This window comes from Polypterus senegalus, chromosome 6, assembly GCF_016835505.1.
Source record: "Polypterus senegalus isolate Bchr_013 chromosome 6, ASM1683550v1, whole genome shotgun sequence".
Taxonomy (NCBI): Eukaryota; Metazoa; Chordata; class Cladistia; order Polypteriformes; family Polypteridae; genus Polypterus; species Polypterus senegalus.
The window spans coordinates 32372227-32386079 of record NC_053159.1 but is presented as its reverse complement, the minus strand read 5'-3'; the positions used below and the strand labels follow the sequence as shown (position 1 = coordinate 32386079).

The window sequence follows — 13853 nt, the reverse complement described above, 5'->3', positions numbered from 1 at the left end:
TCGCCAATGTACCTGACCTGCATGTCTTTGGACTACGGGAGGAAACCGTAGCACCCGGAGGAAACCCACGCAGACACGGGGAGAACATGCAAACTCCACGCTGGGAGGACCCGGGAAGCGAACCCGGGTCTCCTATCTGCGAGGCAGCAGTGCTACCTACTAATGTTTAATGCATGCATATTATTGACTTTGTAAACAGTATATTTTAGTCTTATATGTGGTTGTTCTCTTCTATTATTGTTGTTTTGGGGATTTAAGCAATAAAACTGTATGAAGCTTAAATGTGCAGCGATCAATTACATTTAAGTCATTTGTTGTTATTATATTACAGTTATTGTTCTGGGGAAAATTAAGAGCATGACTTTTTTTGTTTTATATTCATTTTGTACACAAGACTCTGTACTTGAACTTAAACACTGGAGGACTGTTACGGGTCAGCTCGCTGAGCTTCCGTGCTGCCAATTGTGCAGAACTTTTAACAGTCCGACGGCGATTACCGCTGCCCACGGCCGCACTTATCAAACACAAGAATGAAATACGGCTGTGAAATTAGGACAACACCTTACTTCTGCGAAATGGACTCTGCAATGTGTTTGTTACACACTGAGAACGAAACTAGCACACATGTACGTCTGCTTGGAGGAGGGCCACTCTGCGCAGAACGTGTTCTTGGCTGCTCAGGGTGGCTCTACGTAAACGGAAAAAGGAAGTGTTTGCCTACAAAGTGCTTTGTGAATCTGAAGAACTGACGGCTTTGCCTAAAACTTTAATCTCTGGAAATAACAACGAGACAGTCCATGACGGGTTGAGTGTGTTTCGTGTCTTTGCCTTCTGACCGTAATCCCGAAAGACTGTGTTTATGCTGCGTCGAGTGACAGAGTGACAGTGTTCGGCGGCTGAGGCGACAGGTCAGTCGTTTGTCTTGGTCGTACATACTTGTTATATGTATACAACACAATTGCAGAATTCATAACATCTCTGATTTTTTAATGACACTACAAATAATCCGCATACATTTCTCATTTCTTAAGCAAGGAATAAAATATCACAGAAAATGTTTTTTTTTTTTATCAAGCAAACTGGGAAAAATGAAAGACATACTGTACTCATTTAAATAAAAGCCAAGACACTGCAGTATGTACAGTGAGCATCGAGGCTTTGTATTTGATTCAGGAGAAGTGGCCAGTTCACAACTATGACCTCCTTCCCCTTCTTCTTCTTCTGTTCCCACTTTCTCTGTGGGGTCTCCACATCTATGACCTGCTTTGCTGAATAGTCATTATGAGTGCGACCCTCCATGGCGCACCATCTTACATTAGAGCAGTCTTGGAATGAAAATTAGAAATGCAATCTCCGGTGGGTACTGTGAAATTCTTACTTGCTTATCCAACCCACACACAGTTGAAAGTGGAAATATTGGATTAAAACATACATAACGGCATACAGTGTTTCACTTTTAAAATAAGAAAATGTAATAGCTTTCCAAACTCAATTATGACTTAATATATTAATTACCAAGTAGAAATGGTCTTTTCTAGGGCTGGGAATCGAATCAAAAATGAACTATTTAATCCCATAAATGTATTTAATTAATCGTGATTAATTGCATGTAAAAATTTTGCCACTCACCTCTCCCACACCATCGGACAGTTTAGCAAGTGTATACATTTAATGCTTTTGTGGTTGGTAGAACTGTGCTGTGCCTTGGGATTTTTTGGGTCACAATATTATGGCACCACAGAGAAATGGTTGGAAAAAAACTGCTCTACCTACACCTTTGCTCCTGGCATGCAAAAAAGATCTCTGTAGCTGCTATCTTGCTTGAAAACTGGCACTGTGCATCATTAGGATAGTTATGTTGCATTCTTTGCACAAATTAGAGAAGATACTGCAAACTGGAATAATGGGTAGGGATAATCATTACATTTCTGTTTTATAGAATCTTGTCATTATGTTAGGGCAGTCGGCACTGTAAGCTACCTGGCAGACTGGCCAGTTAAATACAGAGGTACTACAGACTTATTTTGGTTTTAGTCCCAATCAAAGATAACTTATTTATCACCTAAAAATTAAATTGACCTTCTTACAGAAACAAAAAATGAAAAAAACGTAAGACAGCATAATTTTTATCATCGCAACTTATCTCTAGCATTGCCCAAGGTTTGCCCTAAACCCCATCTCTACCACCTTTCCTTTGGACTCCCCTGCACTTATGTCAGTATGTAGAAATCAAGAAAATGAACAACAGTGTTATGTATTTACATGTGGTATATCGTTGTGAATGGTGTAAAACAATTTTAATCCTGTAAGTTAAAATTTTATTTAAGAAAATTTTTAAAGATAGAATATACTGTCAATACGGTACTGGATGTGTATGTGATTCTTTAGGAGCGCATTTCACTTTTTTGTATTTTTGTTTTGTAATGTTAAAAAAAATTATATGAAAACTAGCCAGCCTGCGACGTAGCATATACCCATGTACCCAATACCCATGTATAGATGGGTGAAACTTCCTAAAAGACACAGTTGTCCAAATGGGGTGGGTTTGAGGATACCACTGTAAGAGAAGGAAAAGATGGAACTTTGGAGCGAGCAACATACAATTGTCGGTGACTGAAAACTGGAGAACCGCCGCAGCGCCCCCACCTCCCAGAGCGAGGGACGGGGCTGGACGGTATCCCTTTAAGACGTTGGACGCCGAGTGCTTGGGGGTCGCGTAACTGTTTAGCAGGAGGGAGTCTCGCTCGTTATCGGAATTAACCAGACAAATTGCTCCACCAACTAAGAACGGCTATGCACCAGCACCCACAGAATCAAGATAAAGCTATCAATCTGTCAATCCTCTCCGTGTCCGGGCCGAGTGAGGTTTCCCGTGTTGAGTCAAATTAAGCCGCAGGCTCTACTCCTGGTGGTGCCCTTCTGTCAATTCCTTTAAGTTTCAGCTTTGCAACCATACTCCCCCCGGAACCCACAGACTTTGGTTTTCCGGTTGGCTGCCCGGCGGGTCATGTGAATAACGCCGCAGGATCGCCTGTCGGCAGCATCTATGGTCAGAACTATGACAGTATCTAATCGTCTTTGAACCTCCGACTTTCGTTCTTGATTAATGAAAACATTCTTGGCAAATGCTTTCGCTCTCGCTCGAATTGTTGGTGGGCAGGGCTCTGTCGTGCGTATCCCATGGCCTGTCTTGCGTGCCATGGTCGGCTGCTTAGTGAATTGTTGGTGGGTGGGGGTCTGTCTTGCGTGCTGCTTCTTGCGTGCCCTGGTCGGCTGCTTAGTGAATTATATATTCTTGATTAATGAAAACATTCTTGGCAAATGCTTTCGCTCAAATTGTTGGTGGGCGGGGCTCTGTCGTGCGTATCCCATGGTCTGTCTTGCATGCCGTGGTCGGCCACAGTGAATTGTTGGTGGGCGGGGCTCTGTCTTGCGTGCGTCTTGCTTGCCATGGACTTACTGAATTATATATATATAGATGTTGCCCTGATCAAAGCACTGCCTAAGGCGTTTGCTTTGTTTGTAGCCCAGGATGTGACAATATTTTTTAACATTTTAAACAGGCCACATTAATTGCAAAAATTAACTGGCTAACTTTCTCAGACCTAGTCTTTTCGCATGACCTTTGCAGGTCCAAGTGTAGTGTCAGTCATCGTTCACTGCCTCTGGAGCAATTTTCTACGCTATAAAAAATAAAGGTGCCAAAGTAGTTCTTCAGAGTGATGCTATCAGAGCTGGGTAATAATGACACTTGGTATTTAATAATATGGGTTGCTAGTGATGTCATTCTTGTAAGACAAAACCTACGTATTTTTGGTTTTCTGAGAACTTTATGCATATGTTTTGTGTTCCTTCCCTTCTCTCTCCTTTATTTCAGATCTTTTTATTAACACTGATACTTGAAGATGAGTGCAGAGAGGTTTAAATAGAAGCACGCTTTTTGGAGAGCTGGTGGTTTCCTTTGTCATTTACATGTCATTGTTAATTTGTAGCTGGTTAAGAAAATGGGTGACAAAAAAAACCTAAACGCAGGAGTTTACACTTAAAATTAAGGGCTCTAACTTTAAAAAGCAAGTTAACTGAAATTAAGCCCAAAAATATTGCATTATTAGTAATCGGACAGGTTCTAGTTAAGCAACTGGTTAAAACGAAAAACTGCAGCCACTGTGAACCTTCATGACCGTAATTGAATACCCCTGCCTTAGAGGAACCATCCACATGAAGGATCCAGAAAGACTTTATTTTTTCAAATGCACTGGGGTTCAAAAACAGCATTCAATAAAAGATAACAGGTATTTGAAATACTAATGACTTCATGATTTTAAAAGGCTGCATACAATAACATAGGTAAAGTTCTTTTTTTTTTTTGATCTTTCATTATCCTGCTAGACAGCTTGCTATGTAGTACACATTTCTGTTTTGTCCACATGTTGGGAACCTTTTCAGACTCTTTAGAATCAATTTTTATATGCAAAGAAATTTTCCTAGAATTAAATGGTACTTTGTCAAGCAGTGGTGCCGCAAGGAACCACACAACCCAGTATTCAACCCATGAATTCATTCTGCATGTCATTTAGTTATTTTATGGAAAGTATAACCCGCTATCATGATTAAACAGAGTGTTTTGTAGAATACCAATGACCTGCTTAATGTGTTGTATGTTGGTTGAACATTAAAGTAAGAATTTCATGGTACTCAACTGAATAATTGAACAGGAGGAAGATAGATATATGAACTAATAAAGAGAATGCAGGATAGATACTGACCAAAGTGATTTTGATTTTTTAAGAGACATTGGTAATGTAATCAGTTAAAATGATAGAATTCAGGAAAAGGCAATGAAAATTTTAATGGAAGTCATAACATGTAATAATAATGAATTAGGAGTGTGCTATATATATATATATCGTCTACGATAATATCCTAATTGTTGCTTTAATGATGTGTGAGCTGAAATTATCAAGTATGTCACTCAAGCTGCCTAAAAATGATTGAGCAAACAGCGGCAGGTGAGAAAGCAGCCTCACAATCTGTATCGCTCGATTTAATTGCAAGATGTCGATCATCCTCACTTGCGTGGAGATGGGTTGGCTTTGAAAAGACAGATGTTGCTTAAAAGATGGCAATCTGCAAAATGTCAGAAATTGGTTGCCATTAAAGACAGCTGGACACTAACTTGTTTTACCATCTGCAAACTCGCCACCGCACAGAATATAAAGAATATGAAAAGCTTCAGGAGTCAGCTGTCCATGACAGGTGTAAATCACACAAGGTACAAGCACAAAAAAACACTCGGCAAACCTTAGTGGAATCCTTCTGCAAAAAAGTTTGGGTTCCTCTATAAAACACAATTGAAGTTAAATTGATCTAGTACGGAGCCACATAGGTGTCAAGACGGAAAAAAAAAATCAGTTGGGACGAATTATTAATCTGTTTGAATAAATTATTTAATTCTTTCAAATTGATTATTTTTATTTCTGTGAGACGTGTATGCATAAGCTTTTGATGTGGTTGAATGGGATTACCTGCTCACCACTTTGCATAATTCGGGTTTGACAAGAATATATTTGCATGGATCAAACTACTGTGTACCAGTCCAGCAGCTTCAGTTTGTATCTACATTATTTCAGACTACTTCAAACTAAAACGCGGTACTAGACAAGGATGCACCTTGTAACCACTGCTATTTGCAGTCGCCATTGACACATTGGCTGTTCACTTTTGAAATGCATCAGAGATAAAGGGGATTTTCAGAGAAGGACTTGAACAGAAATTATAATTCTATGCAGATTATATGGTACTGTTTATATCAGACCCACACAATTCTGTGCCAACAGCTGTAAATGTACTTAGCAGAATTTCAAAAGATATCTGGACTCAAAATTAATTTGAACAAAAGTATGCTCTTTCCAGTAAATTCTCTAGCAAACACCACTAGATTGGACACCTTCCCTTTTATTATTGCAGATCAGTTTAAATACCTAGGGGTCAACATCACAAGTAAATATAAAGCTCTTTTTCAACAAAATTTTGCTGTTTGTATGGACAAAATTAAATAAAGCTTGCATAGATGGTCTACCCTCCATCTTACTTTAGTAGGGAGAATTAACATTCTCAAGATGAATATCATCCCTAAGTTTTTGTTCCTATTTCAAAACATCCTCATTCACATTAACAAATCTTTTTTTAAGAAATTAGATTCAATCATAACCTCATTTATTTGGAATTCAAAAAACTCATGCATTCCAAAGGCGACCCTACAACGACCTAAATCAGAAGGCGGCATGGCTTTACCTAATTTTGAATTTTATTACTGGGCAGCAAACATAAAAACTATAAAAACCAGGACATTGACACAAATAGATGAACACACACTAGCTTGGTCAGCAATAGAAATTAAATCCTGCAGCACTTCTTTATATTCCTTGCGTTGTACACCAGTAAATACAAGGTATCATCAATATACTAACATCCCAATTGTCCTTCATTCACTCAGAATATGAAATCAATGTAGGAAGCACTTTAAGTTAGAGATATTTTACCTGTGGAACCTCTACATAATAATCAACTTTTTCCACCCTCTCAAACTTACACATCTTTTAATGCTTGGAATATGAATGGGATTTAGTCATTTAGAGATTTGTATATAAATAATGTCTTCACATCATATGAACAATTACACTCCAAGTATAGTCTCCCATCAAAACAATTTTTCCACTATCTCCAAATTAGAAACTTTGCTAAGCCAAATCTCCCCAATTTCCCTCACCTCCCACCTATTTCTATTCCAGAAGAGATATTGATCGGTCTTGGGGACTTAGACAGCATTTTTATAATGTATAAAAACATTTTAAAGTCCCTTCCTGTTAAAGATCCCAGAATTCAGTGGGAAAAGGATCTCTTACTCAACATTTCAGAAACGGAGTGGAAGGTAGTCACGTACAGAATTCACTCGAGCATATGTGCAAAGCATTCAATTATTGAACTCAAAATCTTTTATTGAGTACATTTCTCTTGCTTAAAATTGTCCAAAAAGTTTCTAGGGCAAGATCCAACCTGCAAACCTTGCAATCAAGCTCCAGCCTCACTAGCCCACGTTTTGGGCGTGTACTAAATTCACATCTTTCTGGACAAAACTTTTTAAAAGCCTATCAGACAGTCTTGGTGTCACAATCACTTCTAACCCATTAACAGTTGTGTTTGGTGTCCAGGGGGAAGGAGAGACCGTGAGAGTGGCACTTCTCTTTCCTGGGCACCTGGACGGTCCTTGAGCCCTGGAGGACAGTGCTTCCGGTACACCAGGAAGCGCTGACGGACCAGGGATGGTGTACGCCCGGAGTGCTTCCGGGTGCAAGGGCAACACTTCTGCCACGCTGGGGAGTGCTGCCTTAAGTTCGTCATCAGACACCTGGAGCACATCCGGGGCATTTTAAAAGGGGCCACCTCACTCCATTCAAGGAGACGGAGGCAGGTGGAAGAGGACGGAGCTTGCGAGGCAGGAGTGGAGGCAGCCCGAAGGATCATGGACTGAGCAAACTGTTAATAGTTACTGTAAACAGTAGTGTAATAAACATGTGTGTTGTGGACATTGTCGTGTCATGTCTGTCTTTGGCCGGGCTATCTCTTACAAAGCACATATTAGAATATCTGAACTGCGAATAACCTGAAGAACTGTTTCTGCACTGTGAGGGATTTTTATCTAAAGTGGAGTTCTGCCTTTTTTAGACCACTGTCAGATTGCAATGTTATTTTCTTATGTACTGTTTAATGTTTTCCATATTTATAGAAAATAAAAGCATGTCTTTTGTACAGTTGGATTACTCCCCCTCTGGCAGTTGAAAACTGGTGTTTGTGCCCATAGGGGAGGAAAGGCCCTCATCTCACCAACGACGTTATGTGCAGATAGCACATTCTACCTGTGCTCATATGGTTTTGCTCAGTTGCTGTCATGTATCAAAGATGTGTGTCAGTATTGATGCTGTATGTATCAGTGTGGATGTGTACCCAAAATATTTTCAATTAGTGTTGGTTATTTCCTTGAACCTGATCTTTCCAGAACTCAACCCTGTAATGTACAAAGTGTGTTAAGAGAACGGGTAGAAGAATGGCCTCACGCACAAGAACCTTATCTCGTATTTGTGCAGATTACCATTATTACAAGAAAACTAAATTTGATGATAATTATGGCTGTAAACAATTTTTCATTGTTATTAAAGAAGTTTGTACAAGCAATGCACAGAATTTTGAGAACAATTGCCACACCTGCTGTTTTTCTTTCATTTTTGCTTTGTGCCCTCCCTGACCATAACCTGTTGTCTATGGAAGAGGAGCAAAAACTTGAGATTCGTCAAATTTTAATATCCAGTTTTCGATAGATCTCAACGTTTTAGAGTCCCCTGATATTGAAAACATTGATATCTCGATCATGGGTGTGTGTCTATCTGTTTGTGTGTGTGTGTGTGTGTGTGTGTCACAGTTGCTAGATGGAAAAATACCAAACTGTAAACTTAAGCTTGTTGTGAGATGACCATGTGCTGATTAGTTTTGAAGCCAAATCGTGCAAGAGAAAGAGGCACTCTAGAGGAACCCTCAAATACTGTAATTCTGCAATTAATTATACATTCTTCTCATCAATTGCTATCGTAATTACCTATTTTATGATTGGAAAGATCAGCAAATAATTACTGAAATGTTACAGAATACTTCGGGTAACTTGGTTCCTGGGGCACAAAGCCTACTGATGCTCACTTATAATATATTTTTTGGTGTGCCGCAGAATTTTAGTAATTAGTTTATGTGAGCTATGAGATGAAAAAGTTTGAAAATCTGTGCCTTTCACAAGTCTCTTTTTGTTCAGTACACAGCTGTAACACCCATTGCTTTCCCTCCATTCCACTCGGGTGAGCTTAGTCTGACTCCACTCCTGGCTCTTACTCTCTGAGTGGACAGAGGCGTCCTCTTTTATGCTGGACCTGTGAATACTTCCCCAGAAGCTTCCACCTTGCACCTACAGAGCCCAGCAAGGCTGCCCCAATTGACTACAACACTCAGCGTGCTCTGCAGGCACATTAATGGGCATACTGGTCGAAGAATGCTGCCACCCAGCATGTCAAGGGAGCATATTTTCTTGGGAGGCCATCCCCCTTTATCCATCTACTAAACTGGCCTCTCTGTTAGGTAAGGGTTTATACTGGCCAGGATCACAGCCCACTCCTGCTGTCCATCACTCAGGGATCACAGAAAGTACAGTATACACCATGATCTACAGGATAGAAAATAGTCCACAAGATTTACAATCTATTGCCTAAACTGGGGACTTTAGCAGGAAATAGCAAGAAACTGATGACTTAACAAAACGATTTGCACAATCTTACAGCCTGCTTCTTACTTTAATTAATTGTGGAGTTTGAGTAAATGACTGGTTGATCGTTTTTATTATAGTTAATTTTTAAAAAGCTAGAAGAAAAACAGTTATATTTCAGCCAGGGTTCCTTCCCTGGCTGGTATTCACATTTGTTTTTTTATGTATTTTTTATCCATTTTATATTATTATCTTTTTGTTAACGGTGCTACTTCTCTTTGCATTATTCTGTGTTTCTTATCATTTTTGTGTATTAAGTGATTTCTGTGTGTTTATGCTTGTTCATTTATCTTCCTTGTATTTTGTGAGTGGTTCGCCAAGGGGTGGGGCCACTGTCCATCCATCAATATACAGTATTCAATCCTGTACAGACTGAAGAAAACATACAACCCCTTGTAGTTCATTGAATACGCTAGAGTTGGTGAGTCTGCACTGTGATTATATTTTTGACTTTGACTTCTGGATTTTTGTTTTTGGGATTGCTTGCCTTGGAATACCTTGCCTTCCCAGGCGGACCCCTTGCCGTGCCTTTAGTGCTCTTAGAACCATCACTGTTTAAGACACCGTAAATGTTTTACTTTTAAAAAAAATCCCCTGTTTACATTTTGTGACATGTCCAGGTTGGACTGTTTTCCCCCCTCTAGCAGACATTTGGAGTTATTTTTGAGACATTTATGCTAAGATTCTCCCCAAATTCATGACAAAAATGAGAACCTTCTGGGTCTATGCATCTTTTGTGAATGGCTCCATAAGAAACTTCCAACGGCCCCCTGTGGGCCACTAATTTCTCATCCACAAAAAATGCTCACTGCAAATATTTGGCTGTATTTCATTCTTTCCTCCTCTAACCTCTGAGCTTGCTGGTTCATGACAGGGCCTTCCATTTGTAAATTATTATAGAAAATACTTACTGAATCTGTTGGTGATTAATTTGGAGTAAATCACTCCTATATAATATGTACTTCATAAAGACTAAATTCAGCCTCCAACTTTCTCTGCAGATTTTCTGTTATATGGATAATCAGATATTTTTAAGCCAGTGTCATTCAAAAATGTAATCCATGGTTTGAGGGTGTGGTCTTTCTATTCCTGCCAAAGCAGAATGCGGGTATAGCTGGTTAATTTTCCTATAACATGGATAATTATTACAATTACATATATCCAATTATACAATTACATCCAATTATACAGATCCAATTATTTAGGCATCTAAGGAATTATGGGAAAAATTAAGCAAGCATAGAGTGATACACTTTTGTGAATTGTTTATGCGCCAGTTGACACAATGTAAGGGTCACTTTTTTCCAAACTTAAATTCTCTCCTAAAAAGAAAAATTATATATTTTAAAAAAAAGGGGGTTTAAATAAAGTAACTAAACTATTATCACTCTCTAGTTACATTAAACTCTACCCATCATGGCAATTCCAGACCAATGGCATTGCTACTCTCTATCTACTATGTACTGACTTAGTACATGGCAGGATCAGCCTATCCAGGCTACATTAGGCAGTTGACAGGAACCATCCCTGGATGGGGCACCAGTCAATCACAAGGCTAAATCTTTTGTAGTAGTCTCATAATTTAGCGTCTACCTGAAATAACTCCCTGTTTCCCTCAATGACTTTTGGAGGGCTCCTTTTATCAGTGTTAGTTTTCCTGAATTATGGACTTTCTCACAACCCTATCTTCTATTCGTTTTTCTTGGAGTTCATTTATTATTGGACTGACCTCAACAGACTTCTCAGTTGTTTTATAATAAATATACAGACACCAATATTTCCCAGACCCCCTTTATTTCTTATGCCCTGATTTGGTTTCAGTGTGAAATCAAAAATTGTTTGCTTAAGCTTGGTACTGTCTCATATAAACTGTGCTTAGCTTCATTGACAAACAGGAACTGAGAGTAAATTGAGAAGTGCCCAGAAACAAAACACCTTAACCTGCATGTTTTTGACTTTTACCAACCCTGAGTGTGATGCTTGTCTAAACTGTTGGGATTAGTACCAGAGGGGACATGGGAAGCTCTGCTTTCTTCCCTTTCCCCGATGGACCACATTAGTGAGAAAAAGAATGTAGCCTCTGCATATGAGAAAAATTAAATAATGAATAGTGAATTCAGGTCTAGAAAGACAATATTTTACCTTTCATAAGGGATTACTGGTCCAATCGATGCCTGGAGGGCTGATCTGCCTGGCATTGGCACAAAAGCGGCTGGACCTAGATAACACATTTTATAAGTGCTGACACTGGGAATTCTTGTGGGATATGCCCCCAGGGTGAGGAGATGTGACTGCTAAGGAAACAAAGGATCAGAGTTTGCAGCTCTGCAGGAAAAATAAAAGAATAGCAGTCTTTCAGCATCTTGCATTTCTGAATTGCTCTGGCAGACATAATCCCAGTATAAAAATCCTTTTTTTTTAGCTGGTATATGTAGACTTGCCTCATTAGTCTAAAAACCACATTACTTTAACCTGCCAGAGTTAGTTAGCCTATCACATTGTAATATTGACACTTTGCAGATTATGTGGGCCTACTTTGGAGGCTCAGCAAGTTATATGATTGTTAATATCTTTACTTATTGCTTTGACATAAGCTATGGTTTTTTATTATACAATGCATTCTCACTCTTCTTTAATCCCTTCTTCATTTGATTACTGTCTACAATGAAAGAATTGGGCTTGTGTCCCAATTAAACTGTCAAGGAGAGATCGCAAGCAAGCACTTACATAAATGCTTGTCTCCATTTGGATCCAAATGCATACATTTGCTTTCCCACACATGACTTCTGTCTTCCTTCCGTGGCCCACATGCAAGGTGTTATCTTTAGTTAAATCCTTTTTGTTCCCTATCCTTTAGGTCCTGCATTTATTGGCAGTCTGAGACTGATTTTTTTTATTATAGTTAACGAAAACAAAAGTCAAAACTGAAACTGTTATTAAAAAAACATTTTCATAAACTGAAATAAAATAATTTACAAAATCAAAATGAAAAAGTAAATGAAACTATTAAAGTAGCTGGAAAAACTCGCTGAAATAAAATAATTTACTAAAAATATTTTTAGTTTTCATTTTTTGAATTAATATTCTTGCCATTAGTCTTTAATCCTTATAAATTGTAACTCTAAAGCAGAACGTAATCCACCTAGAGCAATCCGCATATATTTCATCCAGTGAAAAAGCATTTGCGCTGACAGAGCAAGCTGAATATGGGTGCGTAAAGTGTGTGAAATAGAAAGAGATTTACTGTGCCGCCTTTCTTTGCGCTTGTTGTATATCAGGATGTAATTCAAACACCTGAAATCATAATGTGCTGGTCAAGAAAATCTTTACTGTATGGACCAAAAAATCACGAGTGAGTAATGTTTCAGTTTATTACTCAGGTGCCTGCTTTCTGTTGACAATAATTCACCTGCCACTTCGCACAGGAGAAATCCATTTTGAAAATAAAACAGCACTGATCGTGAGACTGACTAGGTCGTCTTATAAGATCAACATATTGTTACTGACCAGCTTGTGCCTGAGATGGAATCAGAGATCAATATGGCTGGTAAAAAATAACAAGCCCAGTATGGGAGATATTTCAATGCAATATTGAAGGCATTCATTATAAGTATTGTCTTGAAGCAGGATATGTTGTGTGCTGTAAACATTTAGAGTAAAAAAACCCTCAAACCTTAAAATGCACCCAAATTCCATTACAAATTGGTCCATTCTGGGCATTAAAGGGAATAGAAAAAAAATGCCAACAGTCCACACACATTTGTGAGGCACAAATGACATAGAAAATATTTCAGAAATTATAAAATTGTTCATTTTCGGTATCTGGTTTTGATTATGCTTGTTTTTATCAGACAAAAACAAAACCAGATAGTAAAGCATGTAGTGTAGTAAGCTTCCAGTGACATTAAACTCATATTATATCCAAATCCTACAAAACTAAACTCCGTAGTAGCTCTTTAACCATACCTTAAATTACTAAAAATTACTGAAACTAATAGATATATATAAAAAAAGAAATGTCTTTGTGAAATAAAAACTAAATTAAAACTAAAGTTACATGATGAAGGAAAACTAAAACTAAACTGAATTTCAAAGTAAGGTCTGAAAAATATAGAAATAAAAACTAATATAAAAAGGCAAAACTATAATAATCTTGATTCCCTGACACATTGAGGTTCATATGATTTGACAGAGTTTCCTTTACATGGCTCTTCACAATTTTTATTCCAACGAAAGAGAAGCTTGAAAAATTTCTCACACATCCCTGGTGATAATTTCTCATTAGAATTGGTGATCCAGCCTTCCAGCCATTCTTTAACCTTCATTATCAAGTTCAAGGTTGTGGGGAGTTAGTGTCTATCTTGGCAGCACTTGGCACAAGGCAGGAAGGAGCCAGTCAGGTGGCAATGCATACTCAGTCACTCATACTGTTCAAATTTAGAGTCACCAGTTAACCTGATGTGCTCCTTCTTGAAAAAATCTTTCATAGGTT

At 38.4% G+C, this 13853-nt stretch overlaps 1 protein-coding gene across 1 annotated transcript in view; it reads left to right on the top strand.

The window, feature by feature from the left end:
• The first annotated feature begins 684 nt into the window (after nucleotides 1-684).
• The window catches only part of casp9 (caspase 9, apoptosis-related cysteine peptidase), a 52012-nt gene continuing 38843 nt past the window's right edge, over nucleotides 685-13853 (top strand). Inside the window, exon 1 of the mRNA XM_039755781.1 lies at nucleotides 685-908. The gene's annotated coding sequence lies outside the window, so the exon portion shown is untranslated. The remainder of the gene's footprint in view (nucleotides 909-13853) is intronic.